The sequence below is a fragment of the Ambystoma mexicanum genome, chromosome 6p (assembly GCF_040938575.1).
Source record: "Ambystoma mexicanum isolate Mex_15411 chromosome 6p, UKY_AmexF1_1, whole genome shotgun sequence".
Lineage (NCBI taxonomy): Eukaryota > Metazoa > Chordata > Amphibia > Caudata > Ambystomatidae > Ambystoma > Ambystoma mexicanum.
This window is the reverse complement of record NC_090935.1, coordinates 1,030,006,009-1,030,021,047: the sequence shown is the minus strand read 5'-3', so window position 1 is coordinate 1,030,021,047 and position 15,039 is coordinate 1,030,006,009. Positions and strand designations below refer to the sequence as shown.

At 40.7% G+C, this 15,039-nt stretch overlaps 1 protein-coding gene and 1 long non-coding RNA gene across 7 annotated transcripts in view; one reads left to right on the top strand and one right to left on the bottom strand.

The window, feature by feature from the left end:
- LOC138510157 (uncharacterized) overlaps window positions 1-15,039 on the top strand; it is a 169,127-nt gene that overhangs the window by 90,796 nt on the left and 63,292 nt on the right. For all 3 annotated transcript variants that reach the window (XR_011280332.1, XR_011280331.1, XR_011280333.1), the window contains exon 2: window positions 2,759-2,896. This is a non-coding gene — a long non-coding RNA (uncharacterized lncRNA). The remainder of the gene's footprint in view (window positions 1-2,758; window positions 2,897-15,039) is intronic.
- CDC42SE2 (CDC42 small effector 2) overlaps window positions 6,444-15,039 on the bottom strand; it is a 559,740-nt gene continuing 551,144 nt past the window's right edge. For all 4 annotated transcript variants that reach the window (XM_069625631.1, XM_069625633.1, XM_069625634.1 and 1 more), the window contains one exon: window positions 6,444-8,388. The gene's annotated coding sequence lies outside the window, so the exon portion shown is untranslated. The remainder of the gene's footprint in view (window positions 8,389-15,039) is intronic.

Here is a 15,039-nt window from a genome sequence, read left to right as displayed (position 1 = left end):
TAGAAAGGCACACAAGTCTGGGACAGACTATAAGAAAGGGCATCGAGGAAGACTGTGGAAAGTCAGGCACTAAAGAGATAAAACCCAAGTGTATTGTTAAAGAGTTACAACAACGTATCCAGAAGGTGGCAAAGATTCTAAAGAGAACTTTGGAGTAAAAAAGAGACATTTCAATATGAGACTATCAGGAGAAGGGATACATTCTCCTGATCGACTTTAAGTTAGTTAAAATAGTGGTAGGGTCAGTTAGAACTAGTTTGGAGCATGGGCCTATTCATTTGGAACTTCCCGATTACCGACATGCACCTTCTGTTTAGATAGGCAGTGATAGCCCTCTAGCAATAGAGGAAGATAGGCCTTATCATTATTGTAATAAACGTCAGCAGAAATGTCCCTCAAGTGTACCTTCTAACCCACCACAACTGGTACATGGGGCAAATAATTGGGAAAGAAATGGTCAGCATCACAGTGAAAGATCGCCTGCGACTATGTGAGAAATGCTTCTAGACATGCTAGGAGCAAAATAATTCCAAGAATGTACGTCTCTAATCATTTTCTACAGCGTCTGTAATTCCCTGTAAATAGGTTGCAGTTTTTCTGCATGAATTGTTTAATCGCAATAACGATGCGCAGATCCTTCCATTCATGTCTGTTCAATTAATAAAAGGGTGCAGTTTCGTTAATGAACCTGTCATTTCATTTTAGCTAAAGGTAAAATGCTGAAGTTTACAAATCTTTAAACAGAAGAGTGGGCTTAAAAAGGTTGCCATGAGACCAAATTGCACGGCGAAAGTGGTGAAAGTGACGATAAACCCCAAGAAACTAGGATGTTGAGGTAACATGGGCAGTGCGGCCAGAAATGTGTAATTGTTTTGTGCGTTTTCTTTTCCAGTCTAAGTCTAGTGCATTTAAACCTAAACCATCAGTCCTCTTACAAATGTCAACAGTAAACCTAATGACTACAGGCAAAGCTTTGTTATTAGGCACTATCACCTTGCCTCACCTCAGAATATTTTATAGAATACACAAATCTTAACATCCCCTGCTATACAGAAGCACTATCCAGTGCCCCACATTGCTAAGCATTACAGCTACCCCAGACTAGTGTTCATGAAAATAACCTACCCGCCTTGATAAAGACCCCCAAGTGGTCAAAACATGTGTCGGCACCTCAATAACATTAAAAAACAATCACACAATGCAAGATACAAGTTGTCGTGACTTTTTGAAATAGAAACATGAAAAACAAAATTGAAGTCTTCTGTAAATGCAAATCTTGTGTACAGCGGCAACTCCGTAAGAATCTCCAACCCCGCTGCAACATCTCACCAGGGGCTTCAAGCACAGCCCCACTTGGTTCTTACAACGGGCTGCAAGTACACAATCAACCTCAACGAAGTAAACTCCAGCGCCGTAGCCACATTTTCCCGGTGCTTACAAAACCCCCCTCTTTAACTTGTGAGATAATATCAATTAATTGTGACGCAAAGAAGATCACTTTGTTTAAATGTCCATAATCTTCATTAATCATTGGTTGAAAAAGGTTATGAGATCGATTGTAAAAGGGAATTTGAGCTGGAATACAATGAAATGACTAAAAGAACAGTTATTAAGATTGAAGAGAAATGCTGGTGAGAAGAGTCTGTTTTAATGTTTTATACAGGGAACTTCAATGGCAATGCGATTTTACTTACATTACTGGGAGCATCATGAGACTGATTTGAAATAATTATACTTTTTGGTGAGCTTCAGTGGATTCCAGCAGGGCACCCACTAGAGAGTTAGATGGAATTGAGGTTGACGGTCTAGTGTAACTTAGCTTTTCACATGGGAATTTTAGGGACACATAAAAAACCCCAGCAGTCAGGTAGGTTTGCATGAAACTTCAGAGGTTCACTTATACCTGCTAGAAATATTAACAAGTTATTTCGGGATATTTTCTTTGATCTAATTAGATCACAAAAGAGGTGGTAAATTTGATTGTATGGCTAGTAACTCAGATCTTTGAACACGTAGGGTGCTGAGTGGAAAAACAGGACTTTCAGGATTAAGGTAGGAGAGAGGGTTTATTCTTCTTTAAAGTTTGGCACACTAGAGAATGATTATTGAAGTTTAGCGTTTTATTTTACAGTGATATATTATATGGATGGAAGATCACACTTATGGTAAATCAATTGAAAAGAGAACCCATAACGGTATACTTCTAAATCGTTTGGAAATCGACTGAATTCCTCTTGATGGAAGAATATCTGGACTTATTAGGGCAGATATATCTAATCGATATATCTAATCTGTTTGTGTTTGACTAAAGGCTGAGTCCCGAAACTACAGGACACTAATATTTCTTTACTTCTGGTCACAACTGAAGCTGAACCTTAAAAAGAAAGTTTTTCTTTTGTTGAACTTTGTTTAACTTGATGAATTGCATTATTAGGACATGAATTGTTACCAGGTTTTTGTTTTTCTAAAAGTGTTGTTTTCTCAAATCTTTTCCATGATTGAACTAAATGAGAATGCATATATTCTAAAACAGTTTGAAACTATTGAAATATTATATGTACATTCTGGCATTTTTAACTAAAATGTATTTAGATTTTTGGTTACATTTTTTTGAATTTGCTGAATATTTAAAAATTCAAATTTGGTAGTTCCCATCCATCTGCAATGTCTTGCAATTTTGTCTGCACATTTTATAAAAATGTTTGAACATATTTGACAGTTCTATCTTGACTCCTTTTCTCCATTACTGGTTTCTTAGACAGAGGGGCCAAACTAAGATGAACAGGGTGCTGAAAATGAACATACAGCGGAAAGGGGTGTTTGATATCACAAGAGTGTCCAAAAGAAACTGGAGGAGTATAAAGGAAAGAAGACGGGATGCCAGATGTGCTTGCAGGTGAAACACTTACACAAAGTTGAAGAGGCGTAGACCAAAAGAGACTAACCCCAAAACCCCTCTAGTGATGGACAGGCACCATGCCATTCAGAGCCCGTGCCCCGCACTCTTGTCCAACATTATAAAAGTGAGAAGCATTGTTCATTGAGGCAACATACCACTCTTATTCCAGGCAGGTGCATCAGGGAATGCATACAATATAAATTTGACTCCAACACTCCGTGCGTTCTCATCTTGCTTTATCTCGCTTCTGCCTTTGACAACGTCAACCATGCCATCCTGCTCAACCGTCTCCGTGATAACCTGGGTATCACTGGTCAGGCCCTGGTGTGGCTGATTTCTTTCCTCTCCAACTGAACCTCCCAGGTCCAACTTGGGTCCTTCCTCTCAGATATCTTTTTCTCTACCTGTGGTGTCCCCCAGGGATCTAACCTCTCTCCCTGGCTGTTCAACCAATACCTGGCACTCCTTGCCCCCCACATTGCTGCTCTCTGCCCCAACTTTCAGTGCTATGCAGATGATACCCAGCTCATTTTCAGGCTACCCTCAGCCACCTCCTCTCCTTCCCTCATCTCTGTCTGTCTGCCATCCAGGAGTGGTGTGCCACCAATGACCTCTGCCTTAATGCCAGTAAGACAGATTCTACTCATCGGCATACCCACTCCCTCCTTCCCTGCAGCTCTCTGGCCGGCCTCTCTTGGCCTTCTTCCTGCTCCTACCTGCAAGGCTAAAAACCTTGGGGTCATCTTCGACTCCACACACTCCTCTCCTCACATCTCTGACGTCTCTAAGAAGTCACACTACCAGCTGCACCTCCTCAGAGGTATTCTTCCTTTCCTCTCCTTCCCCCTTCTGGGGCTGAAATATCTTCAACTCTCCCTAAATATCCTCTTTCTCAAGCTCTTCGCTCATCCGCCTCCAACTCCCTCAGGGGCAGTCGCTTCTCCAAGCAACGAGTTGGGGGTAGATCTCTCTCTCTTCGGCAGGGCCCTCCCTCTGGAACAGCCTTCCTGCCTCCCTGAAACTTGAGGAGAACCATCTCCGGTTCCAGAAGCACCTCAAAACCTTTTTTGCTTCTGCTTTCTCTCTCTCTCCCCTGCTAAATTCCTGACAGAAACTGCACTGGTTACCTGGCCAGTCATTGATCTCGGGCCTAGGCCCCACAGTTGCCCACCGGCACCGCCTCCCTGGCAACCCCTGCACCTCGGGACTGTTTTCTGTATCCCTGCAGTCCACCTCCCAGCACTTATGTCTGCACTTACCTTGCACTTGACACCAGCTGGCCCTTTATTTATCTTATTTATTCTACTATCCCATGTACTGCACTTTCCCCTCTCCCTTCCCCCTCGCAGTTCCCTTTCCCCCTTTCCATGCACTTTTGCGATGTGAATAACACCTGGCGTAGTAGGATCATTGTCGGTCTTCCCTTTGTTCCCCCTCCCTTGCCGCGCCTTTAAACACTTGTGTATAGGCGTATTATAAATGACATATCAATTGAATTGAAGGTGGATAGGGGTATATGTATACATTCAATAGACAAAGTAAATTACATTCATCATGAAGCTACATGAACATAGAGTTAAAAGAATGCACTTAAGACATAAAAAGTATTACACTGCATTCATTTGTTTAGGAAAACACATACATAAAGAAGTGCATACATTTCCGAATAACATGACTAACACATGGATACATTTAATTGCCATAGAAATGCAACAGCAAAAGGTGTCCATTCCTTTTAAAATGGACGTCATAAACATGCATTACAAATAAATACAGGCTTTAAGCCTCAGGCAAGTTAGAAATGCTGAAGCCATAGAAATAATTCTTCAGGCATGGTTGAAAATGTAGAATAAGGCAGAATCTGATCAAGTGAGGCCTGATGCACCAACTTGAAAGCATTAAATAGTAGACTAGACAGGTTTTAGCAGTGTTGCTCAAGAGTTCCATGAATTTGGCAGTAAAGTAAGAAATAGATAAGACGGAGTAGCCAATGGAAACATGACTGCAGGCCTTGTGTCATTGACAGAGCTGAGCTACAGCCCGATTCATCACAAAGCTGCTTTGCAACATAAATTCCATGATACATTTGAAAATGGGAAAAACAAGTTATATGCTGACCAGCGTAGAATGAGTCATTAGAATAAGACAATTCTTTATTTCAGGAAGCGTGCCTGTCCAATAAGAAAGGGCAATGTATTCTACACAGAAACCTGGCCAATTACAGTGTAAGGTTTAGGTTATAGCAGGACTGATGTGTGATGCTTTTCTTGCTATAAATGGAAGCTGGATTTAGAAAAAACTTGAGACTTTCATTGCCAACGGAAAACATCTTGTTGCATGGGAAACCTCCCGGCTGGCTGTGAAGAAATAAAAGCTTTTGTTCTTTGCACAATTGCATGTCATGAAATGGCTTTATTCAGTTTTGCCTAAGAAATTAACTCTTCGACATCGTACTTGTAGAAACATATGTTTAAATACTGTGGAACAGGAAACAGTAATTCACAACGCAGCATTAATGGTCATTATGCAAAATGTTTTGCGGAATTAAGTTAAAAGAATATTTCTTGGCAGCAAACTTACATGTCTTTAGCATGATAGGGAGGATGTCCCAGTGTAAAGCACGGATATACAAAAGTGGATTTAGGTAACTAAACTGAATCCTACTGATCCCATTTACAAGCGACCGCTGTCCTTGGTGGAGAAGGACCATTGCTACAATTGTGCACATGATTTGGGGGTTAAGTGGCTAAAATCCTGTTGGGATTCACTAAAAATAAAAAGCACACCCACCACTTTTTAGTCTCATGACTAAAATTGGTGTCCAGTCATTTGGTCGAATTAAAACTGGTCGAATGACATTTGGTCGACGCAATTTGGTCGAAAACCAAATGGTCGATTTTTTTTTAATTATATATTTATTTTTCGGGTTTTCGTTTTTTAAAAAGTGTTTTTTTTTAGAAAAAAAAGGGGGTTGGGGGACCCCCCCAAATAAAAAAAAGGAGTGAAAATAAAAAAACAAATAAATTCGACCATTTGGTTTTCGACCAAATTGGTTCGACCATTTGTCTGGTCGACCAATTTTTTTCGACAAATGTCTGGTAACCCTAAAATTCCAACAGAAATATTTGTAGTTTGGCATCGGATTCTCTTATGCTGAAACATCAAGTAGTATTTTTGTCCCAACTTTATTTGACCATATTCCAAAACCATTTAGACAATCTTCTGTTTAATCTACTTCTAGTGTACAGCATCCCTAACAGGATACCGGCCCACCAAGTGTTTGCGCACTAATGAATGGAATATTTTATAGATGTTTTTGATATTGTGGTTATGTCCATCTGGGCACTAATAGGAATAGCAAATGGTGCTTTTGTTAATATTTTAGTAAGTGTCACAGTCCTACAATATTGGTTTATTGAATTCAACCCTAAAATGTGCATTTAACATACATGTTTATTAAATATTGCTGTATGTGCATTTCAAACAGATCAAGAAACAGAAACACAATGTTGCTTGTAATTGTCACAGAAACAGGAAACAACCAGAAAATTAAAGAAGATGTTTATTGAATTAAAGTCAATAGTTTCTTATTAATATCTACAAGCCAACACTGAACTGACTTTATTCAAGAATGAACACAATGTACAAAAAATGTATGTTTATGTTATAAAAATATGTCATTTTTTTGTTCTGGCTACAGTTTTGATGAAACCAAGATAAACCAGCTTTCCATAGTATATTTTTAAGTGACAACCATTGTTAAAATCATATCCAAACATTTTGCAAAGAAAATCAAAATGTCCCATAATTAGAGGGTAGGGCTAAGAAATGGCTACTTAACACTGTTAGAAATAATATTGGTACCACAATCCAGTAATCCATACAAACCAAGAATGGCAAAGTAAACTGAGCTCCACAAAACATTGGCACTGTCCGACGGCTTATTTATCAGCTCTTTAGAATATACAAGTCTGTAATCCAAAGTGCTTCCAAACAGAGAATGTTTAATTCTGAAAGCCGAAGGCCTCTTAATTATGGTTGTCCAGAAAAATGTAATCTCTTTTTGGCTGTGGTTAAGTAATATATGGTGTAGCAACTAACAAAAATTGCTGTAATGTGGTCTTGTGCCGTGGCAGAGGCCGGCATAAAAGTCAATATAGGGTAGTTGGCCTTCCATGAATATTGAAAAGACATGGATCAGGCCCATTTGGTCCCTTTTGTATTAAGTTAGGAGCAACTGATTTAATCACACTGCAATTGGCTTTTTGCCAGGTTCCTACTGAATGCAAAGACACTGGAAACCCCACCCTCAACACGTGAAATGGATACTTCAAGACAGAGCAATATCAAAATACAATTGCCACAAGATGTGAAGGGGAAAACATGCCTGAGAACCTGAGCAAATGCTTTTTACCAACGTAGTAAAAAGCAACCCTGTAAGTTGGCTTCCCATCCTCCCTCAGCTGGCATCGGTTACCAGTATTAAATGCTGCCCCTTTAGTGGCCACATGGTCCCTAGTCTGTTAGTACACAGTAACTGGCAACCACGAAAAAGGCCAGTGAACTTTAGTGAGTAATGCGGGCAGTGCGACATGCTGCTACAGGAGAGGATTTCCACCTAAAACTAGGCAAAATAGAAAAGAAGCAGCAAACATGACAGTGTTTCTTTTAAACAGAACGAAACACAAACACAACACTTTTTGTACGTTACTGCACTGGTTTACAATCTCGAGGTCAGATCTTTCAAAATAAATATACCAACATTTACAATAGAATCCCATTCCGATGCAAGATTTGTATTATTATAATCATTATTTTATTTTTGTCAAGACCAGGTTGGGGTTCTTTAACTAAAAAGGACAATCTCTAATGAAGCTAAGTTGCAAGTCTTTTTTTGCTTTTCATTTCTTCCTTGGTGCTGACTGGTGCCTCATCCAAACCGCCAGTCACCAAAAGTAACATCAGCTCGCAGCCACAAGCATTTTTTTTATCCTTGGCACCAAGAAGCGACCGCTGCACAAAAGGCCAAGCATGCGTGTTATCATGTAATACGGTTGACGTTCCAAAACAAAAATATTGTGCTTGCAGGTCCCAGCCCTTTCAAACTATTATGAAGGGGGAAAAACGTTGCAGAGGAATCATGATGGAAAATCGCGGGAATCTAGAAAAAATGCAAAGTAATTCTGTGCACAAGCAGAAAAAGATCACCTTAAAGTCTGATCTTTTCTTACATCATTGTTTAAAGAAAAAATGCTAAATGTCCGTGGTCTTCTTGCCCAGAGGCCTCTTCCACATGCTCCGTTGGAAGGCACAGTTGCAAAGAGGCATTCTTGCAGCAGTGGCACATTTTTGACAGCCATGATCGCATGGGCAGTGAGCCACCCAGGTCTCTTTTCCTCTTGTTCACCGTGCCGCTGTGCCCAACGCAGTCAACCAGGCAAAAAGGGGAGGGGACACATGAAAGATGATATAAAACTAGTCACAAGAACCTGTGGAGAGAAGGAGAAAACAAAATTAAGAATAGGCACAACAAACTATCAAATGAGCTGCCTACCAGCCCACACAACCTTTCTGATATTTTCATATATGGAATAATGTACCCATTACCCTACATTCTAAGGATATTGCAAGCCACTCGGGAACTTCGTGACAGAACGAGGGCGAAGGCAGAGTTCCCTTAAGAGTCACTGAACTCTAAGGTGATTTGCAATATCCTTATGTATGGTAGTAGAGGGCATTTTATTCCTTATGATACATGGCCACACACTGTCATTCCCTTTAATACCACGTCTCTTGCTTATTATAATTTAAGAGATCTTCCACTTGCTGATCCATATAATGTGAAATCTGTTTGGATTTAAAAAAAGCAAAATTTACTAAAAAAGCTCCTAATGTGTTGCAAAACAATTGTTCAAGCAGTTTAATGACCTGTATTGAAAAAAAACTCATTTTGCGCTTTGAAATAAATAATACCCTGCAGATTGTTGCCCGAGGTAAACTCTGGCAGTGCACAAATGAAACATTCTACCATAAACAGTTCCTTTTCAATTACCGGCTGTCACAGAAAACTACTCTGCATGCAAGGAATTTTAAAAGCTTTTCACAGCTTTAATCAAGTGCTACAGGGACTGCTGAAATTCACTCTGCTGGCTCAAGCAGGAGGCATTTGGGACCTCACAACTAAAGCATAACAACTGATTATAGAACAGTTCTGATGCCATCTGATTAAAGGTCAGTTGTGATCTCACAACTTGCTTGACATAAGAACGTTATTTCCAGGTTGTTATATAGATGTTGCAGGGTGCAATGCATTGTAGAACACGCATTTTAAAACTCCAATCAAAGATGGACATTTTTCCGATATACTACATAATTATGCAACGCAACAATTATTTGAAAACGAGAAAGTGTGGATAGTGCTGTTGTCATTATGTGTAGATGGATGTGTAGGGTGATGTTGGAAGAAAGCACATGGAGAGAAAAGGAAGCGAGTATTTTCCCATGAAGGTAGATTTTCCAAGACATCAGGGAGAAGTGTTTGTAAAAAGTTAGTGAAGAATGGATGCGTGATGGGCCCAAGAAGTACCCATGAATTCCCTATTAATGTGTTGCCCAGAGACGTGTCAGGAAGCATTGATAGGGCACCCCTGCTGTCCCAGATATGTGAACTGGGGTCTGCCTGGCCATGTGTCCGAGGTGACACACCAGAGCATTGGTTTTCTGAAAGGTGAATTTGGTCACACCGAAGGAAGGCTGGGAGAGGGATGTGGTCATTATCCTCTATAGGGCCATACCGTCATGGCCTCCTCATGATAGTAGGATCATTGAGATAGAGGTATGATGGCACTATCTAGGTGTCAAGAAGCGATTAGAAGTAGAGTGAACAGACTCAGGGCACCTAGAGTTGTTTATGCCATTTAAATGATCAGGCTGATCACGGACATGCCGCAAGGATATTGGCCCGGACCTCATCTGCACAGTGTCCACTTGCAAATGTGCACTACTAACCCACTGAAGGTGTCCGCTAGGCAGTTCTGCATCACTGGCACGTGCTGTGCCCGCATGAACACTTCTTGCAAAAAGCACTATGTTAGGTGATATTTGCACAGTCCCCCCCCCCCCACCGCCACTGCTGTGGCCTTAAAGAGTCCCCAGGATGTGTGGCCATCGGCAGCTGTAGTCCGAGCATACATGAAATTAAACAGGTTTATTTATAATTAAAGGCAAATGGCTAATAACTAGCAGAAATACAAATGCAGTGTCCATAGCTCGGCAATTATGGTGCTCAGGCATAGTGTCAGTGAAAAGGTGACAGCCACATTTGTGTGTGCAATTGTGCCATTTTCTATCGGGCCTCAGCACTAAAGATGGAATAGGAGGCGAGTGCAAGTGAGCCCACCAATCCCAAGGAGAACTGTTCAGTTAGGGGCTCTGTAAAACGTTGCATGCAAAGAAAATAACATTCAAACTCATGCATATTCCATGCACATTTGGTAGACGTGCCAAAGGAAACACTTGTACCATCGGAATATGAAATCCAGTAGATAAAGTCAAGAGACGTGTCGCAGTCTCTCAAGTCATAAATGTTGTATGAAAGACTGAAGGGTGGCCCAGGAAACGCAAGAGTCAGCCCAAAAGAGAGGTCCATAAAACTCAGTAGGCAATAAACAGAGTAAAAGGGAGTGTCCAACAAGGGCTACAACAGTTTGCAACGTCCATGCTGAAAGGGGAGGGCGATGCAGCACCAAAAGCATGTACACCAGTCCTATGTATGTGCATGCAGAAAGACAAAGGAACAGAGGAAGAGTCAAATGCAAGTAACCACCAAGACAACAAAATGAAGTTCATAAATGAAACCATGTAGATCGCCTGCAACTGTATTTTTTAAAAAACTTTTTTGCATCTAAAAGGAGGTGTCAATATTACGTGGGCAACTTATTTGGCACGATATTTATGCTGCTACTGGCCATGAAAGGTTTGGAATGTCAAAGGATTTTGTTGGAGGGAAAATAAACAGTTTTGCATCAACTAAGAGTTATCCACGAAAGAGAGAAAGCGTAATGGAGAAACTAAACCTAAAAGGCTCGTAAAAGAACCTTAAGTGAAATACCTGAAAGAAAGGGCAGAATATTCGAAAAAAACAATTTAAGCGAGATATGGTTTGTACGCCAGACTAAATGAGAAGGAATAGTACACCTTGTGCAAACCTACACATGCCCTCTGATAATGTGAAGACTGACATTATTTACAAAGACTGAAAATGATAAAGGCCTTCAGGAGCACTATTGCAATTAATAACAGAGGCTGTGGTCATTAAAATGTACCTCAATCAATTCGGAGTTTCTCGCACACTTACACTTTGAAAAATACATTGTAATATCAATGATGCAGGTTTTCTTTCTTGCTGGCCTGTTGCCCAACCTAAATTGTGGGTGATCAAGAATGAATACACTTACCCCTCACTGATCCAGAAGTAGAAGCATTGATCAAAATACTTAAATTCGGCAAAGCACTAGTACTGGCCAGAACTACTAGGACATATGTGCAAGAAAATCTATTTGGAGCAAATACCATTGCAAACCAGATTTTGAAATAGATTTCGGAGGGTATTAATCATACTTAAATGGAAACAGTATTCCTGAGACGGATGCTGAAGCACAGTCAAGGGGCCAAATTGCTCCAAATGTCAGACAATCAGTTACAGAGCAGTCATGAAGGTTTTGGTCAGTATAAACATCCAACATTCTGTGCCAAACTCACTCCTCAATCAATCAATAACTGGATTATTTGATGGACACTTTTGTCTTAGAATGTAAGCCAACTAATGTATGATACCTAAACCTCTCGAAACAATGTCCCCATTATTGCACTCAGATTAAGTCAGGGTGGGATGTAGGGAACTGTGGAGAGCACACAAGAGTTACAAAGATGATGGGGGAACAGAGAAGATGATGGATCTGTATGCTAAATGTATAGAAGGCATGCGTGTGGGCCTTTGAGATTTATATATATATATATATATATATATATATATATCCCAGTGTGAACCTACCGCAAAAACATGCTTTTCTCACACTTCACATCAGAACAATTTACTTAGCCCTCACTGTTTATCAATCACATAACTCTATGGTACCCTGGGGCTAAAGTCGTGACTAATTACCAAATCTTGCAACATTATTCTCTCAACAATCCGGTTACTGGTTGCTAGAGGTAAGCCTAGATAATGGGATTCAACAGATCTAGGTCAATATTTGCAATTGCCAGAGGGATAACACCAGATGCACTTAGTGGGGGCAAAATCCTGCTGGAAGTAGCATGCCGGCATTAGTCTTTAAAAGCCCTACAGATAAGGGGTGTATCAGCCAACTTTAATCCCTAAAAATGGGCAAATACTACCAATAAATAAAACTAGGGAGTAAAAATACTCAATAGAATGTAGGACACATAAGGTGCTTGTCCCCCTGCTTTCAGCCACACAGCTCCATGGATATGTTTGGATAAGTAGTACACGTAGTGCCACAGGAAGTCACTACTATTATTTCTGCCTGATCTGAGGAGGTAAAAATGTATCTTTTAATGTGCATGAATAAATTGGTGCAAAGAAGTATTTATTAAGAAATAAATCTGTTTTACAGTAAAAAAAAATGTTTTACTTGCGTATAAAATCCTTCCATTAGGAATGGGGCTTACTTTTTTTACTCACTCATAATTCATTTTACTCCCAAGTGTCAAGTTACACCTAATAGCCCAAACTAAAAACTGATGACCGAATCTGAGTAATTGCAAGAACATACAGTGAATAGCATGTGAATAATGGGTGAAAACAATATTTTTCTAGTGCATACAAGCCATGCAATTACTGCAGCAAAATAATTTATCAGAACGAATGTAGTGCAGTGCAATTATATAAATGGGGATGTATGGTGGAAAGTTACAGATGCTTCCAAAGCAAGCGAGTAGCTGTACTTGCTCATTGGTGGAATGTCCATCAAACAAGAGACCGCATTTCTGGCCTAAAGCTAAAGAGATGCCACTATTCAATTCTAATCACTAGCGATTATTTTTGCTAGAGACTTATGGCTTGAGAGCGAATTTGTAGATTTTTCTGGCGTGGACGGAGTCTAACGTACAACATTTGACTAAGCCAGTATCAGGGGCATTGACATAACAGAACAGGGGATAACCAACCACAACAAGGTGAGTGGGGAGAATACACTTCTTTGGCTTTCCAAGTGTCACCATCAGGGGCAAGAAAATGATATTCAGTCCACCGACTGGTCAGTTCAAAATATACCAATGGTCTAAAGAATGAAGACTAAGAACTAACCACCCAGTGAAGGTGTTGCTCACCTACACACCCATTAATTACACAATGTAGAGCTACACCTCTCAAGGAGGCACTGTGCAGTTTTTGAGTTGATCAGCAACTCCTGCTTTTGTAGCCCAGGTCATTCTGGTAAAATGCTTCCCCCTGTCCTCCCCCACCCATAAATGCTGGGCTACAACCTCAAGAACTCAAAGTAATGGGAGCATAAAAGGAAGTGCTGTCTTGCCATCTCACACGTGACATCGGACAAATTGAAATCTCCATATCTACTGGCAAATTATGAAATCACCTACTTTCGTCCTCCTTTGATGTTGATGCAGGCACACAGCCTGTTATGCAAAATATGAATGAAATGGCAAAATAAAAGGCGAAATCTGGAAGGTTTAGAATTAATCACAACCTCAGCATAGAAAGGGGAAGGAACAAATGTAAATCAGGCCTGATCCCTTTCCAAAAGGGGCAGTCCAGCCCGACGTGTTTGGTCACATCCCTTCTGCTTCAGACCACAAGCAACCCCAGACATGTTTCAGTCTCATTGGGCCTCGCCAGTGAGGTGTAGCTTGAGTACCTAGGCCCGGCTAGCTCGGGAGGAATGTCTGGGCCTACACGTCTCACTTGGGATGATTAGAGCAAAATAAAAAGTGATGTCTGGAAAGTTTATAATTAATCTTAACCTCTGCAATAGCTCTGGGCAACTCTCAAGAGCATCATTAGCCTGCCAAGTCATTGCAGAAAGGGGAACGCGTTTGACAGTTTATTACATTTCCCAATGCTTTTACTCTCAACATCTGCATTCATTTCTTGCAGAATTGGAGTTTACTTGTATCTGATTGCAGAGGTTTGGATTAATCTTATTCATCGATTAAGGAGTAGTGACCCAGCATAGCCTGTACTAACAAATGATGCTTTTGGGGCAGGTGAGCGATTAACCAGAGCCCTCAGGTTTTCCAGGGCCTTACACGAGAAGGCCATCCAGTCCTGTATTTTTCCCTTTGTAGTCTGGGACTTGTAGGTTTGTTTCCCATTTGACATTCGGGAAAACAACAAGCCCCAGAATGCCAAGCAAAACCACAACTGGATGGCCACCTCGCATTAAACTTGCAGCTCTTAATTAACATGGCAATGATCTAAACCTTTCGGGTATTGTAGTCTGGTCTTCTGGTGTTTCAGGTGGTGCCAATGACCACTATGCTACCGGAAAGAATACCCGACACCGTACTAAACTCTACTATCCAACATAAGTCCGGAGACTACCGCTCGGAAAAATGCAGACTACTTCCAGAAATAACATGGATCATAACCTTTGCACCAAATCCACTACCTCCAAAGGTAACAACGTTGTAACTTCCATATACAATATAAGTTAGGCTATTGTAAATGTGGCTACATCTTAAAACTGCATATGGGTAGACTTATTGGTGAAACGGGCAAGTGCATTCCCTCCGAAGCTTGTGATGCATGAATCAGCTTCCCGAATTTTACAGTGTCAAATATATATTCCATGTGCGAAAACACACTTCAACGAACTTTCATCGGGACCTGCGATGTATGTTATGTTGGATTCTCGCAGGAGTCAGTCCTATGACTATGAGCAGGTCACAGCCGAAGCCGGACAAAGGATGGCGAGCTCATTCAAGAAAATAGATGAGGGCAAGGGGGTTGCAAAGTATCTGCCAAACAAGCTGTTCAATCTTGAAATCCTCCCAAAAGCAACGTTAAAAAATGCCGGATTTAGCCTCCTAAAAAGCCTGTCCCACTGAGATATGCTGTGTAACTGAATGCCTATGTATTTCAGGTAAAACTAAACATA